General features: G+C 49.7%; 1 pseudogene across 1 annotated transcript in view; it reads left to right on the top strand.

Annotated features, from left to right (window-relative positions):
* The first annotated feature begins 7,204 nt into the window (after positions 1–7,204).
* The window catches only part of LOC147014240 (glucoside xylosyltransferase 1-like), a 49,541-nt pseudogene continuing 33,641 nt past the window's right edge, over positions 7,205–23,104 (top strand). Inside the window, exon 1 of the transcript XR_015050688.1 lies at positions 7,205–7,496. The product of XR_015050688.1 is annotated as a glucoside xylosyltransferase 1-like (transcript). The remainder of the gene's footprint in view (positions 7,497–23,104) is intronic.

Raw genomic sequence — 23,104 nt, 5'->3', positions numbered from 1 at the left:
ACCTACGGATCCCTGAGTGCGACATTCATGGTATTCGTGTCCCCAAAATAAATAACCTGAGGGCTGCGTAACTATCTAAACAAACTCACTCACACGGACGACTTAAATAAAATTGCCGGCGCTAAGACAAACATGCCGGGGGCGCACTCATATTTACAGTACATCTTACCTTAACTTACAAATTTTACACTAAACCATGGCCCAGGATCATTGAACTCTGCAAAAGAAAAGCAGTTAGCAGGGAGCCAGGCTGCCCGCATGCAGTCTCTGGCTCAAAACAATGCAGGTGACAGGGAACGTGGCTGGCTGCTCACACGCAGTCCAAGGCCTTCCCTTTTGAACTGAACGCGGTGAACCACAACGGTGCATGGGCTGCACAACGCAGTCTCCGTGCCAGCTCAAGTGGCACACGCAATGAGCACAACGAATGGATGCATGAACACAAACACGGTGCACGGGCCGCCACTGCAGGCCCGTGTTGTAGCTGCCAACAGGGCAATTCTTGCAGCTTGCAAACTGTTGCCTTGCGGATCCTGGCGCACATGGAAATGAACAGGGGGGGGGCAAAGCAAAAATTGAACGGGGCTGGTGAACGTGGGCAGTGGGCATGGCATGGCAAAGGCAGCAGGCAAACACAGCCCGCAGAAGAAGGCCGCTGCAGGCAAACACAGCCCGCAGAAGAAGACCGTTGCAGGCAAACACAGCCGGCAGATGAACTGGCCGGCACAGGCCTTGAAGTACAGCAGCTGCAGACGAAGTGGCCGGCACAGGCCTTGAAGCAAAACACGGCCAGCCGATGGCACAGGCCTTGCAGCAAAACAACAGCTGCCGATGAAGTTGGCCGGCCTCCGCCTTGAAGACAAACACGGCCAGCCGATGAAGTTGGCCAGCCTTTGCCGTTCAGTGGAGGTTGGTGGAGGGAGTGCGGTGGTGCTGGCCACTTGGAAGGCGGGCTCGGACCTACCTACCTGTCTCCCTCCCACCGATCGCCTTTGCCTGTCACTGTACATACCCACTCCCTTAATTTGTCAAACCCCAATTTAGCCCCAACTTATTTTTTTGTTGTTTTTATTTTTACTTCCCCTCTATAAATCGTCCCCTAACCCCCTTTATCGTCCTTGTTCGGCTAACCTATTCTGTCACCTAGCCTACTCCCAACCCCTACGTTCCCTTCCCAGAGGGGAACAAGGGAGAGCTAACGTCCTGTGTCGAGGCCCAACGAAGCCTCAGAATGGCCTCCCCAGAGTTCAGCGATCTTAACACCAAGTGGGTCCAGCGGCCCACAACGACAGCGAGGGGATGGATGGTGCGGAGGGGTACATCTCCTAATCTACCCAAACCATTTAACTGTTAAACTACCCCGGGGCTTTCAACAAGTGCCTCTCGCTTAAACTATTGGTTCTAACAACCCAGATTCCCGTCGCCTGTGTTGGTGTCCTTACAATTTCGGGCCTCGCCCCCCAATTTTCTCTCCGTGCCCTCACACGGTCTCCTGGCTGGGACACGTGGCTCCCTTTGGCAGGCACGACCCTCTGCCGAATCTCCCGCTATGGCACCCCCGGGCACTACACTGCCTCCGAGCCTACGAGCTCCCTAACACCGGGGAGTGCCCCCCATGGCACCTCCCCTGAAACGCACACGTGGCAGGCCGGCCTCCCGGGCCCCTTTCCAAGGGTCACCCGTGCCCACAACACTGCCCACGCGGCTAATGGCGCCCCGGGCCCCCGCACCAAGCAGGCGCACCCGTGCCCACTACTCTATCCCGGCCCCCCATGGGCCCATGGCCTACCGCGGCCGACTAGCCTGGTGCCCGGGGTACCCACTCAGCGATACTCACCTTTCGCAGCCACGCTCCCAAGCCCGTCAACAGGGCTCCTGCACCCCTCAAAATGGGTCTCGAGCCTACTTTCCCACCAACAGCAAAACGACCTCCATTTTTCAATTTGACTAACCCCGCTAACTCACTTACTCTTACCCCGGGGTCCCTTGGGCGGGAGTCACTCCTCCCCCCAATCACTCATCGCACCATGCATTCCCCATTCGCTCCATTCACACAGACCCGCTGGCCTCACTCACTCACCAAGCACATGCTTCCAATTCACTCACCAACAACTCTTCAACACACACACCACTGAACTCTGCCATCCTTTTAACTGCACCCCCTAACTAACTCGTGCTCCCACGTCGTCCCTTACACTAGTAGCACGTTCCATTTAACCTACGTAGCTAAGCTACGTCCCCACTACACATTCACTGTCTGTCACTGTCTCCAAATAAATCATTTTATTTCCCAACCTAAATCTGGCGACAATCCCTCTAACTAATCCATTCCACGGACTCCATGAGGACTTACCCCTGCCCCATGAAGTCGGTCTAGCTAAGCTAACCCTTCCCCCTAACTAGTTTTCATCCTGTGCCCAGGGTAAGGGGGTCTTTCACCCCTTGCCCAGGAATCCTGTGCACCCGAAAGTGAGGCTTGCTTTTCCTTTTTTTTTTTATGCGCAGCACCTGCGCGGCAACTCAGAGCTCGCGCACTTTACACCTGCCCGTGACGTCATGCAGCTGCACGTGTTCCTCGTCCCTCCTTGGACGGTACCATCCGGCAGAGATACCCCTCCTGCCGGATTCCAACCACACGTGCAGCCATGACGTCACCGTGCGCAAAAAAAAACACAAGCCCCACGTCTCGAGGGGTTCCCCACGCGAACACATGTGCTTTGCCCGTTGGAGCTAAACACACACGATCGCGTGGAGAACCCGTCCGGTCCAAATCCGTTTACCTGCCTAAACTTGTCCGTCCGCGGGATCGGCAAATCCACCGCGTGCGTTTCCGGACCGGGACTTCACTCTCGCAAGCGAGCACGTGGTGGTCTCGTGCGTTGCACAGCACGGACCTCGTGCTCACTGCTGGGTGAACCCGGCACGGTCCCCGAAACAACTACAGCCGCTACTCGGCTTTCTCTCCTCTGTCGCCGTCTCCATTCCACACACGCATACCTGCGTGTTACGACGCACACAGTCCACACCATTAAACTCACACCGGGAGACGCGGCTGCGTGCTCCCGCATGCCAACCGACATCTCCCTCTCATACCGCTCTCTCACACACACGGTCTCCCTTGCATACGGCCGTTCACTCACGCGTGCGGGGGCACTCACCCGCGGTGCCTCAATCGCACTCCGTGCCTCATCCACACACGCGGGGGCACTCAACCGCGGTACCTCATCCACACACGGTTCCTCACCCACACACGCGGGGGAACTCAACCGCTGTGCCTCATCCACACACGCGGGGGCACTAACCCGCGGTGCCTCACTCACACTGGCCGTTTCACTCACACACACGGCCTCACTCACACACGGTGCCTCACCCACGCACGGCGTGCTGGGAAGCACGTACTCCGGCACCATCGCCACCACACCACTCACACACGGGGTCGCTTCCACACACGGTGCCGCACTCACACCTTGCACCACACACACAGGGACAACCACACTGGGGATTTGTGTCCCCACAAGGGTCTCCGGGGCCTCTACACCCCCCAAGCTCTCCGTGCACCCGTCCACAGCACCCGTCCCCTTAACCTCGCAAAGCACGACCGAACTCACCTGGTCGTGACTCTCCTCAAGGGGGCATACTCCCTCCCCTCGTTCCTGGAGGAGGCCATCCAGGTGCTCGCACTGGGTCCCTGCACGGTCCGCGAGCTCACCCCCATTATCCTCCACTACCTCCGTGTGTGTGTGCGTCACTTACCCCGTCCTCACCGTGCAGTCTCTCCTCTATCGTTCCCTTCCCGGCTACCGTCACTGCCGACTCTTCACCCTTTACCTCCCTTGTCTCCACTATTATTTCCTTTGTCACGGCCTTCATGCCCGCCTGCAGGCATCGGCCCATGTTCTGCGTCTCACCCCGGAACTTTTTCATTTCCTCCTTCATGTTTGTTTCCATTCCGTTCATTTGCTTGTTCATTTCGTTTGTATTTGTATCCATCTTTTCGTTTATTTGTTGTGTATTCGCCTCCATTTTTTGTGTATTCGCATCCATTCTCGCTGTCATTGCCGCCAGCATGGCGCATAGCTGGGCCATGTCGGGTGCGCTTGGGTGAGCCGTTTCGGCAGGGATCGGGGAAGGGTTTTGGTGGAGGGGGGAAGGGGAGGTGTCATACACCGCGGCCGCTGCCGCACCCATTTCGGGCTCTGGGTTCAGTTGGGCGAGTCCGTGTTCCTGCACAATCAACATTTCCTGCACGGGGATTCCATCCTGGACCATGGACTCTACATTATTACACATATACATTTCTAATACCCCCGGCTCCCGCTCTCCTTGAGACGCCATCTTGCTTCTCGTGAAGGGTTAATTTGCTCGCTCGTAATTTGGAGGGAATCGGGGGTCGCTTCTCTCACCCCTGGACCGATTCCCGTGAATTTCGCTGGAGACAGGAGAGCCTGTTGTCCCGCTCTCCAATACCAGTGCCGCGAGGAGGGCGATGAATTTGTATCCCACTCCTGACACCAGTGTTGCGGTATTCGCGCCCGCCAGCGTGCTGACGGCCACGTAACTCGAATCGCGGCACGTCGCCCACCGGACGGACAATCCAGTCGTGACCCTCTCGGACTAACGCCGGGAACCAGTCACGGGTGGACCTTTCGGTCTCACCGCGATCGAGCCAATCAGCCCCCGCGTGGGATAGGGTTGCTCGCCGACCCGACCTACCTAAGTACCCACGCGGAGGGTAGACCGGGCGATCGCACCTCGCCGCAGGTCGACTTCGGACACGGGCCACTTAAGCGACCCGTTCCGTACTATCAGAATAACCGAGCGGTGTTATCGTCGACCTCGACGGTTCGATTAATTATCGGGCGTATTCAGCCCACTACCAACCCTTTACGTGAAGCAAGATGGGGATTCAATGGGAGAAATGACGAAGCGAAGCGGGAAACAGTTCAACACAAAGCACATTTATTCGCGGCACACGGGAAGCACACAAATACAATTCCACCAAATGCACACAGAAAAAACACAATTCCATTTACACAAAAAGCAAATATAAAAGTGAAAACACAGTGCAGAGCTAATACCGACTACCGAGCACACGGCAACACTTATACAATTCTACTTCACAGACGGCGCCGACAACACATACCCAAAACCAAGGAAAAGAAATACCCTCAAGGATGAGGCGGGCCTGAGGCCGAGACCGGGTCGCGCCTACCCGTCTGGTGATGAGACGCGGAGCGGCGATGGCGCCCCAACCCCGCGGGCCTCGCGGAGGGTGTCTGGTAGGGGGTGGGAAAGGGGCCCCCTTGGTCGCACTATCTCAGCGCGGGGGGAAACAGGAGGGGGTTGCTGATGCTCGGGGTATAGAGGATCTTTATTATCCCTGGTGTGCGTCTCCACCTCGGCCAGGTCGCGCTGTCGGCCTCCCTCGGGTGCAGCTCCCTGCACGACGCGAGCACCCCCTCGTCTGGTGTCGCCGCCTTTCCACAGCTCGTCCCCTCCGTTCCGACTCCAACGCACACGACGAGCAGCTCCACCGCCCGCGAAGTCTTGACCCTCTGCTTCCGACTCTCCTACTCTCCGCCTCTGGACTCTCCGACTCTCCACTTCTTGACTCTCCGACCCTCCACTTCTTGACTCTCCGACCCTCCACTTCTGGACTCTTCTTTGGACTCTCTGACCGACTCTTCTTGACTGACGAACACGGTCCTTTTATCCCCCCGTAGCTTCGCCTTTGACCCCCTCCCTTTGACCTTTCACCTCGCTCCCCATTGGCCCGAGAAAAAGTGGGCGTGAAGGCTTTTTGATCCACAAATTTGCATATATCGATCGTCCTGGAGGCGGGGCCAAATCGCCCCTCGCCCACCGATTGGACGGCAAAAAGTGGGCGTGTGTCGTTTTTGATCCGTTTTTGAAGCACAAAATCCGTGATTTTGTACACGCTGTTCGACGCGCGCCCTGCACGAGTCCAACACCGGTACCCACAGCGGGGCAAGAACGGTGGCGATGCTACGGTTGCGAGGTGTGACGTGAAGGTCGTGGCGGTTGTGGTGAAGCGGCGTTGTGGTTGTGGTGGTAATCATGGCGGTTGGTCCAAAATAAAGATAGTAAAAGAAAAACGGCTATCCTGAAGAGTCGCAGCTCGCATAAATGACATGTATTCCCACTAGACAACGGGTTTGGGCCTAACTACACATGTACTTACCGAGATACCTCACCTAAGGGACCTGAATGGTGGTTTGCGAATTTGGTAACCACAACAATATATATATATATATATATATATATATATATATATATATATATATATATATATATATATATATATATATATATATATATATATATATATATATATATATCCCTGTTTTTGAATGTACCAGCTCGTTTCTGTGTTTCTTTCATTGGCTTAGCACGCTGTGTATTGAGAGATAGCGAGGGTAAATTGTTCATTTGGTCCGGCGCGGCTCTGGTAACTCCGCTCGGTTACGCCGGGTCCGAGTCGTTACCGGCGACTCGGATCGGACAGGGTCGGCCGAGGGTGTGGTTCCCCGGTAGTTAGACTGCGTGGGTATTTAGGTACATTGAAATTGGCAATTGACCCTACCCCCACGTGGTCGACCTATTGGCGATCATCGGTCAGATAAGGGACCCGTGACCTTTCGGATTTATCTGAAAGGTACGACCTAAATTCGGGGTGTTCGGTGGAGCCGACTCCACTGCTCCCCCTAGCGGTCGTGCTCGCCACCGAGACCCGGCTCCACAACACTGCGACCTCCTCATCGGAGTCATTCAAACGCCCACGCACGCACATAATTACCACATCGTCATGAACCTATCGGCCGGTTCGTTATCGGAGCAATAAGAAGAAGAAGAAGAAGAAGAAGAAGAAGAAGAAGAAGAAGAAGAAGAAGAAGAAGAAGTAGAAGAAGAGGGCGTGTGTGCACCTGATGCACGTTCTTCAACGCTCATTGTGAAGATCCTTGATTGAGAATGGCGGGAACGGAGGGAGGCGTGCGGTTGTGAGAATTAGGGGCGGAGCCACGGGACGTTGGGAACGTCGGGGGCGGAGCCACGGGACGTTGGGAACGTAGGGGGCGGAGCCACGGGACGGTGGTAACGTAGGGGGCGGAGCCACGGGACGTTGGGAACGTAGGGGGCGGAGCCACGGGACGGTTGTAACGTAGGGGGCGGAGCCACGGGACGGTGGGAACGTAGGGGGCGGAGCCAAGGCACGGTGGTAACGTAGGGGGCGGAGCTCACGAGCTTGTGTCCTGCGTGCTTCGTGAGATGCGGCCGCTTCGTGCCGTTCTCCTGTTTGCTGGATTGTTGTCCGTGTACGTGGTGCTCCACTCTCTCCGCCGGAGTTACGGACGCTCGGCTTCAGGCCCAGGCTTGCTTTGGGCAGGTTCAAGCTCAAAGAGACAATGGTTGCTTGCCGCGCCCAGGACGGGCAAGTTCTCTGCCTTTGGACGTTTCCAAGGCATTTCTGGTCAGAGGTACGACGGCTCCGTCCTTACATCACCCCCATCCTCGGTTCATACAGTAACATTGTAGTTACACGTGTTTAGTTTCCAACGATTCGTTACGTTTGTGCTTTCACCAGAATGATTGAAACAACACGAGTTGGACCTTCAGCCTCTTTTGATGTGTGTGTGTGTGTGTGTGTGTGTGTGTGTGTGTGTGTGTGTGTGTGTGTGTGTGTGTGTGTGTGTGTGTGTGTGTGTGTTGATGAGAGTTCATTCTCGAGCCTTATCGACCTCTGTATATTTGTTCTGACAACTATATTGATTGCCAACAGCCAAGTCACAGTTTATTGGACAATAGTTTGAGTAAAATTAATAAAACAAGTGGCGCCAGGCACAACAAATCTCGCCCATTTAAGGCATGAAGTTATTTTGGGGATCAAATTTAAATTCGATACATCCTTAACCTGAATGTTGATTATAAGGAATATTTTAGTCTTAGTTTGAAGTCAATTAAACCATTTTTGACAAAGTTGTAACCGTAAAATGATTTTGACCTTTCAAGGCCACGTAAGGTCAAAGGTCATGGTGTCAAATGAAAGTCAATAAAGGACTTGATTTATGTCTTCCACAGTAAACACGCATATTCCTTACCTTTTTGATTAATAATGGAAAATTTGTAATTTTGACTGATGACCACGACCCCCAAAACTTCGGACCCTACCGATCTTCACAAATATGCATTTTTCACTATAGGAATGGGTAGGATTATAAGTGATAAATATAATAAGGTTCACTATAAGCTTAGTTTGAAGTAAATCAGATCATTTTTGACGAAGTTATGAGCGAAAAACGATTATGATCTTTTCGTGACCTTGACCTTTGATTCAATTGGACCCAAAAGTTAATGGGGTCGTCCAAGGTTCATTGCCCACCTGTGGATTAAATTTGATAGTGTTTGCTGAAGCCGTTTTGCCATAAAGTTGCTAACAGACAGACAGACAGACAGACAGACAAGCCGGGAGGCGACATGGGTGGTCGCGACATAATTGCATTCGAGTCATACAGTTTTTGACTGATCGGGCTGAAATTTTTTGACAAAGAGGTTTATTATAGTACGCATAAAAGTCTGGAAGCCCATTTTTGATTTTCGAAAAAATTAATTTTTTAGGATTTTTATAAAATTTCAAAGTCCCGTTGCTAGGCAACGGTGGTGTCCATAGCAACGGCGCTCAAAAGCATAGAACTAGATCCTGGTCTGAACCTACCTGTCAAGCCCACAGTTTCATCAAAATGGAAGCCCACAGTTTCATCAAAATCGGTTGACTCCTCTGGCCTCCAGAGCTGTCCATTACATACAAACAAACAAAAAAATGACGGTAAAATAGACACCCGATTTTTGAAGGACTACCATTTGAAAAATAAAACCAAAATAAAAAATCGGCTCGAGTAAAATTTTCTAAATATCTCGAAGTGTTTAATTCCGAAGTCTCGTTTCTCCACATTCAAAACTGTAGGACAAGTATTGAAAATACCGTACGCGGTTTTTCGGCTGCTGCATAGCAACGGGTGGTTGCTTAGCAACGAAACTCAAACGGGAACACTCCCAGCTCATATGGCACCTGGTCGCCAAGTTTCATCAAAATCGGTTTGCTGGTTTGTGCTGTGGAGCCTCGCGTTGCACACACGCACACGCACACGGAAAACCTGACAATAAGGGTACTCTAGCGACCACCCAACATACAAACAGACAAACAAACCAGACAATTACAATATCCCGCTCCCTCCCTCAAGGGGGGCGGGATAATGAGAAAACAAAATCCAAATCTCTGATGATTCATCATCATCATCATCATCTTCATCTTCATCTTCATCTCTTCCTGGAAGCCCACAGCCAATCTGACCGGATCGAGTAAACATGAAATGTTAAGTAGTTGTCTGTATTGTCCGAGTTGAGAGCAAGTTGTATTGAAGTGTTGTGCGGTGTCCAGTTCAAGGTTGACAGTGTGGGCAGGACTGGTCTCGAGGTTCTGTTGATGGGTTTCGAGTGTGGGCTGGAAACCGGAACGAAGTCCACATATTAAATGTTACTCTGGAGGAGTGTGGCGAGTGTTTGTTCCGATGGATGGATTCATGCTTCAGTAAGTGTTCGGTTGCCATAATTCCAACTGCAAAAGACAGAATGTGAACTTGAAGTGTCAAACTTTAAAACGATGTTGAACATCTTCGCTTACAAACATTTCGTCGGTGGAAGTGTAGACCCTTTGCTAAGTTTAAAGGATTACGATGATGTCCTTTCCCTTTTACATTCACAAATTCTCATGTTTCCTTCATCGTCCTTGCATTTCAACTTATTTGATGAGAAATGACCATTTCTGGCATGTTTTTTTTTAATCCTATACCTTGTTTTGAGATCAGCTGCAAGGCTCTCACGAACCAGCTGGCCAAGCCGACGGTTTGGAACTGGTCAGGGTGCCAGCGATAATTCTCCTACTCTTCATGAAAGGCACTGTGTGTAGGATCTTTAACATTCGCCAGTTTCTTCCAGGAGAGGGGACACTCGTCTTGACGTCCATATGTTTGTGATGTATCGCTCTCCTTGTGAAGCACCAATCTGACAAGTTAGAGTCGAGTTGATAATCGAACCGAGACGAGACCGCTCAAAGGGAAGTGCGCTACCTCGGTGTCATGTGGAGTTTACATCATCAAGTTTCATTAACCCCAGGTTAAATGTGTTAAATGAGATGAACCATTTTTTTAATTACCTCCACCAATGACTGTGAAGGTGGTTATGTTTTCACCCCCCTCTCTCTCTCTCTCTGTTTGTTTGTCTGTGTACAGGATATCTCAAAAAGTTGCAGACAGATCCAGATGAAATTTTGTGGACAGGTTTAGTGTGTAACAAGGACGAACTGATTAGATTCTGGTGAAGATCTGGATCTGGATCCGACTACTAGAATTTTTAAAGTAATTCTTCACCATTGAGAGATAGGGCTTAACTAATGTGTAGCTGTAGCACAATATCTCAAAAAGTTGTGTACGGATTCTGATGAAACTTGGTGGACATGTTGGGTGTGTGACAAAGAAGAATTGATTCGATTTTGGTGAAGATCCAGATCTGGATACGAGAATTATTTAATTTACATCGTGATTATTCACCACTGAGAGATCGGGTCAAAAACGATATATGACATGATATTTCAAAATGTACTTGGCCCGATATGTTCTCACCGATCAGGTATTACGTGGCAGAGGTATGCGCTCCACCTAGTGCCCTTCTAGTTTAATTTTTATTTTATTTTCCATTTGCCGCAACGCAAGCAGAAACCTATTCATCCCTCTTGCAATTTAACAGGCAGTTTTATTACAATTAAATCATTGCAAATCAAAAACAAAAAGTACTCTGCGATAATCAATAACTTGCCCTTGTCGTGCTGCATGTGTGTGGCATGAACAAAGCCCAAACACAATGGTACAGAACATGCGCTTAACTTGGGGAAAACGACAGCCACTTGCCTCTACAACAAAGGGGTCTTGTAAGGAAATAAGTTAATCTTCAAGCTGGACAAGACTGAAGAAATGGGATTTGGGTATGCTGGGGGAGGGAGGGGGTAGTAGTAGTTTGGAGTGTGCCACACTCCCTCTCAAGGGGGCGGTCAGAGTCAGACACTGAGATGCAGACACAAGCCAACTCATCCGTGGTGTGGACGTGAGGAACAGAGCACTTCTCTCACCTAACTCCTGCCTGGTTCAAGAAGTGATACATGTGACAGCACGTCCTTAACTCTCTAGTCTAAAATTGACGAACACTGTCTCTTGCGCGGGCCATACACCAGACAATAATCCCTAACATATGTCCTTAATACAGGTTGAAATGCCCTATAAACTGCGTCAACACAAATGGCACTAAAACCTTAAATGCAAACGATTGCTCGCTACCCAATAAATGTAGCAATATTTCATTTATTTATTTATTATGTCAAATCCATATACTGATTTTTTAATTAGGCATCCAACTTTTAACAATTTTCATGCAATACATTTATTTGTTAAAAAAAAAAAAACAACAAAATCTTGAATTTCCCACAAAGCAGCTTGAGGGGTTGAGCTGTCATTTTAAACAGGTGTGGCTCAGCAAACTATTTTCAATGTCTATCTGTACCTGTGTGGAAATAAGATTTGGTGAGGCTGTTGTATGTAATTCCCTCCACTCTCAATGTTTAGAAGTTGTGTTGAGCCTGTTTTTAATTTTTTTTATTTTTAAATGCATGCTTCGAAAATATAAAATGAATTGAGGAAAGCAAACACTTGTGCACAGTTGGTATAACACCATAATTATCGTTTTAATAAATCAATGTGCAGTGCAAGTTAAAGTAGTGATTTATTGAGGCTCACCTCTTATCTTTCATTTGCTCCCAGCTTGTATCTGATATGGGTACAGACATATAAAAAAGTACAATGGTAAGTTTGAGTGTTTTTATCAGCTGCCAAGATATGGTTGCTGCTGAAAGTATTTCGAGAACGTTTTTTTTTTTTTGTGTGCACACTGAACACACCTGTCTGTGTGTGTTTATTCAGGATGATCAACCACATTTCAACAGCGAACTGCAATCCTTTACACTTCAGAATGCACTGTCCTAATTGTTTTGTGATGGGCATTTTAGCATTTTTTTTTTTGGCATTGTAACGTGTTTGAGTTTAATTGTAATTCATAGCCAAGTCAAAGCGTAATAGTTTTCATTCATGATTTGATTTTGGGTTGGTCTGTTTGACATGCCCATCTAATTACTTTGTTCAAGAGCCTGGAATCTCAAGTTAAAATCTCAATGTTCATTTGTCCAATGCTTCTGTTCATGGAATTCATGTGAGCGTTTAGTGGCCTCCTGTTGCCTTTGCCATGTGTTTATGTGTGTATATACACAAGTATATGTATTGGTAAGGTTCTAGGAACCGTATGCATACAAACATACAGTTGTCCTGAAGTTAGTTATGCCATCAAGTATATGTGCAGATAGATCCCTTCCTTGTGTGTAGTGGGAAGACACTGGGGTGCGTTGCGATGGGCTTTTAGTTAGGTTTATAAATCATTTCTCACCTTTTTATTTTGAACCACAGTACCTCCCTCTTGCTTTCCAAGGCAAAATCTTTGTGCAGTACTTTTTTGGTGAATCCAGACACTCGTGGACTGGACGGGATTTCCGGTATGGCCGAAACCTGCCCAGAAATGGTGGACCCATGGAAGCTCCGTCCAATCGGGGCCGACAGTGACGTCAGCTTCACCAAAGCCCCTCCCCGCTGAGGGAGATCTATAAATTACGAAGCAACCATAAGAGTGAGGAGCGTTGGAGTGAGATAGTTTGTCGGCTGGTAGCAAAAACAAGGAGGAAGGTCATAGAGTGGTTGCGCTCTTTGGGGGTCGTACGTTTTGAGTGTGAAGACCTCGACCCGACCTTGACCGGGTCTCTCGTTGGGTCCTGTCTGCAGCCCTGATCTCCGCCTCGGACTCCGCTGTACTCGACCCTGGCTCCTTCGCAGACATGGTCTCCACGCGTGTGGCCGTGCACCGAGCCGCACGACCATTGACAGGTGCCGCACCACGGAGCATCCCTTCCCTCCAACGTTCAGGTACCCGAAAAAACTGCGACCTCAGCTCACCTCCCTCTCTGGCTGCGGGGGTTCTTTGCCATACATCTGGGTTTATTTTCGTCTGAGTGTGTGGCACCGTCTTTAAGTAGAATTGCATAAGTGTTTTTATTTGATCATTGTAAATCTTGCCTGTTTTATTCCGGCGTAAGTCTGCTCTGTATCCTTCTTTTGTAAGTTGGTTGTAAATAAATTATTGTAGAAATGTTCCCAGTTCGTTTTTGCCTTTTCCTTCATTGGTCCAGCATGGTTCGGATCTGAGTTTAATCCGGGTCTTTATCCCCGATAATCTGTTCATTCTTGTCGGTACGTTCTTGGCAGGTCTGCTCGGCTGCATCCGAACCGGAAAGGTAGTTGGTAGTGATCCGGTTCGGGCAAGACGTACCGAGGTTGTGGTTCCCCGGTAGTCGAAACCGCGTGGTTAATTCGGTAAATTGATTCGAGACAAAAAGACCCTACGCTACGCGGTGGAGGTATTGGCGTCCACAATCGGTTAAGAGACACACCGCGTCACGGAATTATCCGTGAGCGACGGCCTCCAATTCCGGGAAAAACCAATCCTCAGAGTTGGGGAACATTGTCAGAGCAGAAGGAAGAAAGTGTTCTTCCAGGACAACCTTGTACGTAGCTTGATTCATGAGTCCTTCACAAAGACAAATCTGCTCGATTCCAGCCTTGCTGAAGCACCCCCAGATCATCACCGATCCTCCACCAAATTTCACAGTGGGTGCGGGACACTGTGGCTTGTAGGTCTCTCCAGCTCTCTGTCTAACCATTAGGCAACCAGGTGTTGGGCAAAGCTGAAAATTGGACTAATCAGAGAAGATGACCTGACTCCAGTCCTCCATGGTCCAATCCTTATGGTCTTTTGCAAACCTCAGCCTGGCTCTTCTTTGCTTCTCATTGATTAAGGGCTTTTTTCTAGCTTTGCACGACTTCAGCCCTGCCCCTAGGAGCCTGTTTCGAACCGTCCTCACCGTGCACTTCACCCCAGCTGCCGGTTGCCATTTTTTTGTAGGTCACTTGATGTCATCCTACGGTTGTTGAGTGACATTCAAATGAGTTGGCGGAGATCCCGGTCAGTGAAAAGTCGTTTTCGCCCTCTGCCAGTCTGGAGCTTTGTTGTCCCCAATGTCTGCTGCTTGACCTTGTTCTTATGAATCGCCGTCTTTGAAATTTTAAGGATGGAAGCAACGTGACGCTCACTGTATCCCTCTGACAGTAAAGCCAGAATTGAACCCTTCTTTTCCTCACTCAAAACTTTTCTTTTCAACTCTTTTGGCATGGTCAATAGTTATTTTTTAGATTCCAATTACTTTTGAGGTACTACTAGCACTGTTTTTGCCATCCAGCTGGTCCTATTGCAAGAGGATAGTGATGACCACAGCAGTGGTTTTTATACTTTTCCTTGTTAAATAAGATTCGGTTCAGGTGATCACCTAATCAGTACCTCACTAAGTAGAATGAGGTGTGCCTGTGTTGGAATTCAACAGACACTGGAATGGAATGGCTGCCATACATGGAGAGATGCTGATTTAAAATTTTTCTTCGAGTGGTCTCTTATTTTCTTCCAGAGCTGTATATATATATATATATATATATATATATATATATATATATATATAAATATATATATATATATATATATATATATATATATATATATATATATATATATTGTTACGTTTGAGGGGGGGGGGTATGCATTCAAAGGGTAATTAGGATGTTTAATTAGGTATGCCATGCTGTTCGAGTTTACCAGGATCTCGATGTAATAAGTAGCAATTCAGTGGTGATAAGTTGTCTAGTAAATGTTCATTTCTTCAAGGGGGGGAAATGATAATTGTCACGTAATTAGTTAGGGACACGGGATAGGGTAAGTGTGTCTGCGTAAACCCCTTTTGGTATTCTCTGGAGACTGGCCATGATGTCACAGGACAGTGCAGTGGATGGCTCCGCCCCGTGATCACGATTGGCAGAAGGCGACGGCGGTGGGCCAATCAACGGCTCGATTGGAAGTGACGAGGACAGGAGGATAAAAAGGTTCTGTTCGGGGTCGAAAAGGCAGAGGAAGAAGATTACAACCAAAAAGATCGTGTTTTTTTTTTGGTGTGGAAGCTGTTGCGCGGGGAGCGTCCTTGTTGTTGTGCTGATTCGATCGTGTTCTTGATCGTGTCTTGGAGCCTTGCTGAGCCTCGTGCCTCACCTTGGTTGGCTCTGGGGTTCTGCTGACTCGGAGTACGGGGTCGAACGGCGGGCGGACCTGCCTCCCTCTCCTGCTCGCAACTTGGCGCCAGAACTGGTTCCCTGGCGGCTGTGAGCGGACTTGGGCCAGGACCAGGAGGTCAACAGCACCACGGTTTCTCCTGCCCCCCTGACGAGAGCAAGGCCAGCTCGTCCGACGCCGATCCAGGGACAGTTGCGTCCACACCACGGTCCAGCCTGACCACCAGAAATAGCTACGTTTTGTGTGTGTGTGTGTGTGTGTGTGTGTGTGTGTGTGTGTGTGTGTGTGTGTGTGTGTGTGTGTGTGTGTGTGTGTGTGTGTGTGTGTGTGTGTGTGCTTGGCGCCTTAGAAGGTTTGAGATCTCTATATTCATTGGAATTGTCTGTGTTTTTCCCCACGCCCGATCCCACACCATCCCGTCGAATCGCCCCGGATCCCTCTTCTTGCCGAGTCTTGTTATTTCTGGTTAATAGTAAAAACGAATAAACATCATCAACTCAGTGAAAAGTGACTCGTGCCACCTTCCTCGTCCCGTTTGCGGTAGAGCGATTAGAACCGCCATGTTTGGGTTATAAATAAATAAACCGTCTCCATCATTTCGGCTCATTCTATGTTGGCGGGACTGTTCAAGTCCCGTGGACGTCACATTGGTGTCAGGGTGTTGGATGTTCGAACCCCTCTAAATTATATTTGGTATCGGGAGAATATACCAAGATTAAAATCTCGCCACGAATTGGAATATAAATTATTACAGGAAAGCGCGCGAGTGCGGGAAAATTTTGGCGGGATTTTTCAAATTTAAATTAATTGGCGGTAAACGGGACTTCTGCACCATGGCGGATGTGCAGATGTTTGAGGAGGAAGGCCACGTGTCTGGCAGCGAGTCGGGGGAAGAAGGGAGAGACGGGGGGGGGGGGTAGGGTTGGAACCTCCCCCATTCCGAGCGTGGACCGTGCTTCATTTCCCGTAACGGGGCCGGCAGCGCCGGAAACGGGCGCGATGTCGATCCAGACAATGTTGGAACGTTTAATAGGGGACATGACGGCACAAATAGCAAATCAATTCGTGGCACAGAGGGCAGAAATGACAGATCAATTGGGGGTAATGGGGGTACAGTTGGGTGCACGGATTGATTTAATGAGGGATGAATTGGGGGAAAAGATGGAGAAAATGAAAACTGAGATGCAGGAGTGTGTGGATGTTAAATTGGGAGAAATACAAAGTAAATTCGAGGATAGATTGGAGGAAACAAAGGTAGAAATTACATTGGAGGGGGAAAATATACGAAAAAAATTGGTAGATGAAATTGATGCAACGAACATTCGGGTTGATAAAGTGGATGAAAGCCTGGAACGTCATCGTGCCTGTGTGGATGCTCGTATGCAGCTGCAAGTTGAAGAGTGGGGAGAGCTGAGGAAGCAAGGGATGAATTTGGCGGAGGAGGTAAAAGGATTGGAGGCTCGTTTGGACGAACGAGATAAAATTATGAGCCAAGACGAAGTCTTGGATAAAGGCCTGGTAGAGCCGTCTTTTGTAAGTAGAGTGTCCGGGTTGGTTGAGGAGCAGCTACAAACTCGCGACGGAGCCTTGGAGGAGGTTGTGCGGGCCCAGAAGATCCTGCGGGAAGAGGTGAATGGGTCCATTCAACGTTTGGAACAGGAGGCAAAATTGACCCATGAGACCCTCACCACAAAATATCTTTGGCCACAGTGGGCTCCGAAATTGGATACGCAGCCACAAGGGTGTTTGATCCCTGGGCTGGATTCGGACAAGGGAGAAACTGAGAAGCGGGCCACCGGAAAAGTGATCCCCCTGGTAAATTTCGACGGGTCAGGGAGCGTTGAAGCTTTTCTGACGCAATTTGAGTGCATTTCCCGACTAAACGGGTGGAATGAGCAGGAACGTACAGGGAATTTGGTGGCAACGTTGCGGGGACCAGCCGCAGATGTGTTAAACATGATCGCGGAGGGATGTTGACCAGCTCCCACATTTGCGAGGCGTTGAGCCGTCGGTTTGGGTTCGCGGCAAACTGTGATTTGGTGCGGGCCCAGCTCCAGCACCGCAGATTAACGCCTCGTGAGACAGTGCAGGAGCTGGCACAGGACATTTACCAATCAGTCAGGATTGCGTATCGGGACCTAACAGTGGAGGCATGGGACAGACTGGCACTAGAGAAATTTTTAGCTGCTCTTCCTGACCCTGAGGTCTGAGCGCTAGTGGAGCTACAGGATCCACCCACCGTGCACCGAGTGGCCGAGTGCGCGGCCAGGCTGGCCTCGTGGAGTCGGCCGGGTCGGGTGCCCGAGAGGCCGTCGGTGACGATCCGACAGGCGGAGATTCAGGATCAGGGAGGGGGGCTGGGAGAAATTGGCATTACCCAAATGCTTCAGAGGATGAATCCTCCTGCTGAACCGCCAGGTCTATCCGCCAGGTCTATCCGAGATGCCCTTTCATAGGTCGGGTCCGGAGATCACTGTCGGGGGTCGGGGAGACTAGATTGGGCTGAGCATATACGGCCATGCTCGGCTGCTGAGATTGTGGCGAAGTGCCCTCCTTTGGTGGAAAAAAATGAATTGTGGGAAAATTGCCATGGGTTTGTAAGTTCTGCTGGGTTTTAGAGTGACAATCGGGACAGTGGGTAATTGGAAACAAAGCGGGCACGAGTGGCTGTCCAATGGCTGGTGCATGGATCGGGTGAGAAGTGCTGTGTGAGTTGTTTTAAGTGAAGAAGTGAAATGTATGGTGCACACATTGTTTTTTTTTATTGGGCATGGTGTGGTAACAGGGAAGGTCATGGTCGGTGAAGTGTTAGAAATGCAGGTGTCACATGTAAAGGCCGATGGGGTGGGGGAGTCATGTGGGTTTTGTGGGTGGGGATGATGTGCTTGTCCACAGGGATTGCTGAAGCTCACGGTGAGCGTGAATTGCGACCCCCTTCAAGGAGATTCACCACCTGGTGGCTAATGGTGACAGTGTCTGGAGGCAACTGGGAGAGGGTCTGGTTGGGCGACCAAGGCGGGTAGGACCTTGGTGACCCAGGAAGGCCAGAGGAGCCAGTGAGACCCCTTCCAGTGTGTTGTACGGGATGAGAGCTGATGGCTACCAGGGGGGTGGAAATCAAAGGGAGCGGGGCGGAGAAACGTCCGGGTTGGACTAAAGCTTACCTGTGGGGATGGTTGCACTTGAGATGCCCCCATCATCTTGTGGTAACCAACCCCACGGCCATGACGGGATTCAGCCTGCATGATTAAAATGAGGACCATGACCTAGGAATGTGATGATGACCATGGTGTGAGTGTTGTGAAGATGTGTGAGTCCCACTCGATCCCGCACAACTTGACATGTGCAGCAAGGGCATGATGTCCGCATAATTTTGGGGCAAGCAAATTTGAAAATTGTCTCCCCAGGTAACGCTGGGTCTATTAGCATCCACTGGGGGAGGTGGTCAAGTGTAAATATCCTGTGAATAGTGTTGTTAAGGCTTAGAGTAGGAATGTAAAGTATAAGTGTTGTGTTTTTGTGGAACCTTTTGTTTCCCCTCCCCAGATCACTGGAAGAGTGCTGGGCAAGAGCGATGATCCAGAAGATGGAGTGCAACTTCGCTCAGTGCTCTCATGTGATAAAAAAAACAAAAACGAATGATTGTTTAGGCGAGGATAAGGCCATAAGGGGGTAGTACATTAAGCAGGATAGGTAAGTTAGCTGCGACTCGCTGCCCATTGCCCCTCCTACTTTATTTCGTTAGGTTAAATCGGTGTGAGTCAGTAAGTGTTAAGGCTGGTACGGTAGCGCCTGTGATATACCTTGCAGGAGCTGCGGTACCAGAGGAGGGGGCAGTGTTACGTTTGAGGGGAGGGGTATGCATTCAAAGGGTAATTAGGATGTTTAATTAGGTATGCCATGCTGTTCGAGTTTACCAGGATCTCGATGTAATAAGTAGCAATTCAGTGGTGATAAGTTGTCTAGTAAATGTTCATTTCTTCAAGGGGGGGAAATGATAATTGTCACGTAATTAGATAGGGACACGGGATAGGGTAAGTGTGTCTGCGTAAACCCCTTTTGGTATTCTCTGGAGACTGGCCGTCACGTCACAGGACAGTGCAGTGGATGGCTCCGCCCCGTGATCACGATTGGCAGAAGGCGACGGCGGTGGGCCAATCAACGGCTCAATTGGAAGTGACGAGGACGAAGGATAAAAAGGTTCTGTTCGGGGTCGAAAAGGAAGAGGAGGAAGATTACAACCAAAAAGATCGTGTTTTTTTTGGCCTGGAAGCTGTTGCGCGGGGAGCGTCCTTGTTGTTGTGCTGATTCGATCGTGTTCTTGATCGTGTCTTGGAGCCTTGCTGAGCCTCGTGCCTCACCTTGGTTGGCTCTGGGGTTCTGCTGACTCGGAGTACGGGGTCGAACGGCGGGCGGACCTGCCTCCCTCTCCTGCTCGCAACTTGGCGCCAGAACTGGTTCCCTGGCGGCTGTGAGCGGACTTGGGCCAAGACCAGGAGGTCGACAGCACCACGGTTTCTCCTGCCCCCCCTGACGAGAGCAAGGCCAGCTCGTCCGACGCCGATCCAGGGACAGTTGCGTCCACACCACGGTCCAGCTTGACCACCAGCAATAGCTACGTTTTGTGTGTGTGTGTGTGTGTGTGTGTGTGTGTGTGTGTGTGTGTGTGTGTGTGTGTGTGTGTGTGTGTGTGTGTGTGTGTGTACTTGTACTTGGCGCCTTAGAGGGTTTGAGATCTGTATATTCATTGGAATTGTCTGTGTTTTTCCCCACACCCGATCCCACACCATCCCGTCGAATTGCCCCGGATCCCTCTTCTTGCCGAGTCTTGTTATTTCTGGTTAATAGTAAAAACGAATAAACATCATCAACTCAGTGAAAAGTGACTCGTGCCACCTTCCTCGTCCCGTTTGCAGTAGAGCGATTAGAACCGCCATGTTTGGGTTATAAATAAATAAATAAACCGCCTCCATCGTTTCGGCTCATTCTACGTTGGCGGGACTGTTCAAGTCCCGTGGACGTCACAGTATGTGTACAGTAATCTCCGCTATATCGCGGTTCACCTATCGCGCCCCCGCTTCATCGCGGTTTTTCCCTTGGAACGTAACTATTTTTTCTGCGGATTCCCCCGGTATATCGTTCTAATAATATATAAAATATAAATTATAACGCGTGGTGCTCGACCAGTCACACAACGCATGAGACAAAGTTTTGCTTGTGAACTTCGAATATTTTCTACGTTTTTTTTCTCCAAGCCCTACAATGCCGCCCAAACGCCCTGCACCTTCTAAGGCTTCTGGCAAGGAATCGAAGCGCCAGAGGAAGGTTTATATTCACTCGATATAAATCAAACCCAATCGTGTTTATACACCGCTCAGCGTTTAATAATCACTCGATATAAATCAAACCCAATCGTGTTTATACACCGCTCAGCGTTTAATAATCACTCGATATAAATCAAACCCAATCGTGTTTATACACCACCCAGCGTTTAATAATCACTCGATATAAATCGAACCCAATCGTGTTTATACACCACCCAGCGTTTAATAATCACTCGATATAAATCAAACCCAATCGTGTTTAGACACCACCCAGCGTTTAATAATCACTCGATATGAATCAAACCTAATTGTGTTTACACACCACCCAGCGTTTAATAATCACTCGATATAAATCAAACCCAATCGTGTTTAGACACCACCCAGCGTTTAATAATCACTCGATATGAATCAAACCTAATTGTGTTTACACACCACCCAGCGTTTAATAATCACTCGATATAAATCAAACCCAATCGTGTTTATACACCACCCAGCGTTTAATAATCACTCGATATGAATCAAACCTAATTGTGTTTATACACCACCCAGCGTTTAATAATCACTCGATATAAATAAAACCCAATTGTGTTAATACACCACCCAGCGTTTAATAATCACTCGATATAAATAAAACCCAATTGTGTTAATACACCACCCAGCCTGGTGTTGGCGCAGTGGTTAGGGTGGCTGGCTTGGGATCCAAAGGTCCTGAGTTCAAGCTCCGTTGGCTGCTGAATTAATACCAGGGGGTTGACTCAGCCTGTCATCCTTCTGAGGTCGGCAAAATGAGTACCAGTATACTGGTCCCGGTGTATGCCCCGGTTAGAATAGGTGTACCATATCCCTGTGTGTCGTAAGAGGCGACCAGGGTTGGCGTCAGGAAGGGCATCCGGCCATAAAACATTGCCTCAAGAAAAAGCCTAACCCCTGCACAGCAGGGAAAAATGGCTGTAAAAACGGTTGTTGTTGTTGTTGTTGTTGTTGTTGTTGTGTTAATACACCACCCAGCGTTTAATAATCACTCGATATAAATAAAACTCAATCGCGTTTACACACCACCCAGCGTTTGATAATCACTCGATATAAATCAAACCCAATCAGGTTTATAAACCACGTTTATAAAAAAATAGGCATTTTTGGAGGAGGCGTCCATTCATCGCGGATTTTCACTTCTCGCGGGGGGGGGGGGGGGAGGGGGGGTTGGAACGTAACCCCCGCGATAAACGGGGGATGACTATTATTACGGCTGTGGAAATTCGCAGAACACCATAAAGGTTCCTTAGATTAGCTATGCCAGTAAGTGAGTGTTCAGACAGCTTTCCCCACCGTTGTTTAGAGGGTATTATTCGTGTTCACCGGGCTGCGACCCTTTGAGATAGCCGTTTTTCTTTACCTATCGTTATTTTGAACCTTTACGCAAACAACAACCGCCACCAAGTACGCCACAACGCCAAGTACACGACAAACCTACACGCAAACAACAACCGCCACCAAGTACGTCACAACGCCAACCATGCTACAATTTCCCTCACAACAACCACCACCATCTTCGCCACTATCCCCGCTTCAGGACGCCATCCTCCACGGTCCACGCTACGACGGTTTCCTTGTCGGGAACTGTCCGAGAACGCGGGCAGGATTGATTGAACAAAAGCTCTCGCGGAGCCTGTGGGGTTTTTCCCGCCTAATTTTTCCTCGCTTGATTCTTCCGCCTGAATCCTTTGAGGCTGGTGTGACGGAAAGGGGTGGGGCAGCTCGCTTCCGATTGGTGGATGCGCGGTGTGATGCAGACGGGAGTGCGGAACGCCCCTTTTTGGGAACCTTCTCGAAGGGAGGTGGAGCCAGAAGCGGGGTGGGGCGAAGGGCGGAGCCCCGACCTATAAAGGGCGGATGCACGCGATGCTCTCTCTCGTTCTTGGTCTCGTGGCGCTGGTCACCCCTTGGGGCTTCGCTCTGCCTCTCGCTTGGTTCATGCTCTCGGTTGCGGACTTTTCTTCTCCTCGCTTGGTTCCTGCGCTCGTGGTCCTGTGAGAGGCCAGTTGGTGGAGACGTGGACGGAAGGCGCAGCAGAGCCGGCTGTGTGGGGGACCTGCGCGTCCGGACGAGGGGGCCGGAGAGGGTTCGCCGGCCGTGTGGGAGGCCGGAACCAGGCGCGACCATGCTGACGGTCGTGGAAGAGGGACTTGTCGACCACTAACTGGGGGGCAGGTAACCTGCTACGATTTCGTGGGCCCATTCGGTCATCCACGGCCCACGGCCATAAAGGTCTACGGACCCCATCTACCCTCTTGCCTATGAGGGGGTCTTTCCTTTTCTTTTGTATGACTGCTGTGGCGCTGTGTCCCTGTAAGTAGAACCTGCTAAGTAACGGTGCTATAAATACACCCTTGCTTATAGTCGGTCGTAACGTTTTCTTGTTTCTTGCTTGTACATTGCATGACTGCCTT

Source organism: Eptatretus burgeri, chromosome 13 (assembly GCF_056783735.1).
Source record: "Eptatretus burgeri isolate ZD-2024b chromosome 13, Ebu_testis_v1, whole genome shotgun sequence".
Taxonomy (NCBI): domain Eukaryota; kingdom Metazoa; phylum Chordata; class Myxini; order Myxiniformes; family Myxinidae; genus Eptatretus; species Eptatretus burgeri.
Note: the sequence above shows the minus strand (reverse complement) of the source record. Positions and strands in the feature narration are given on the sequence as shown.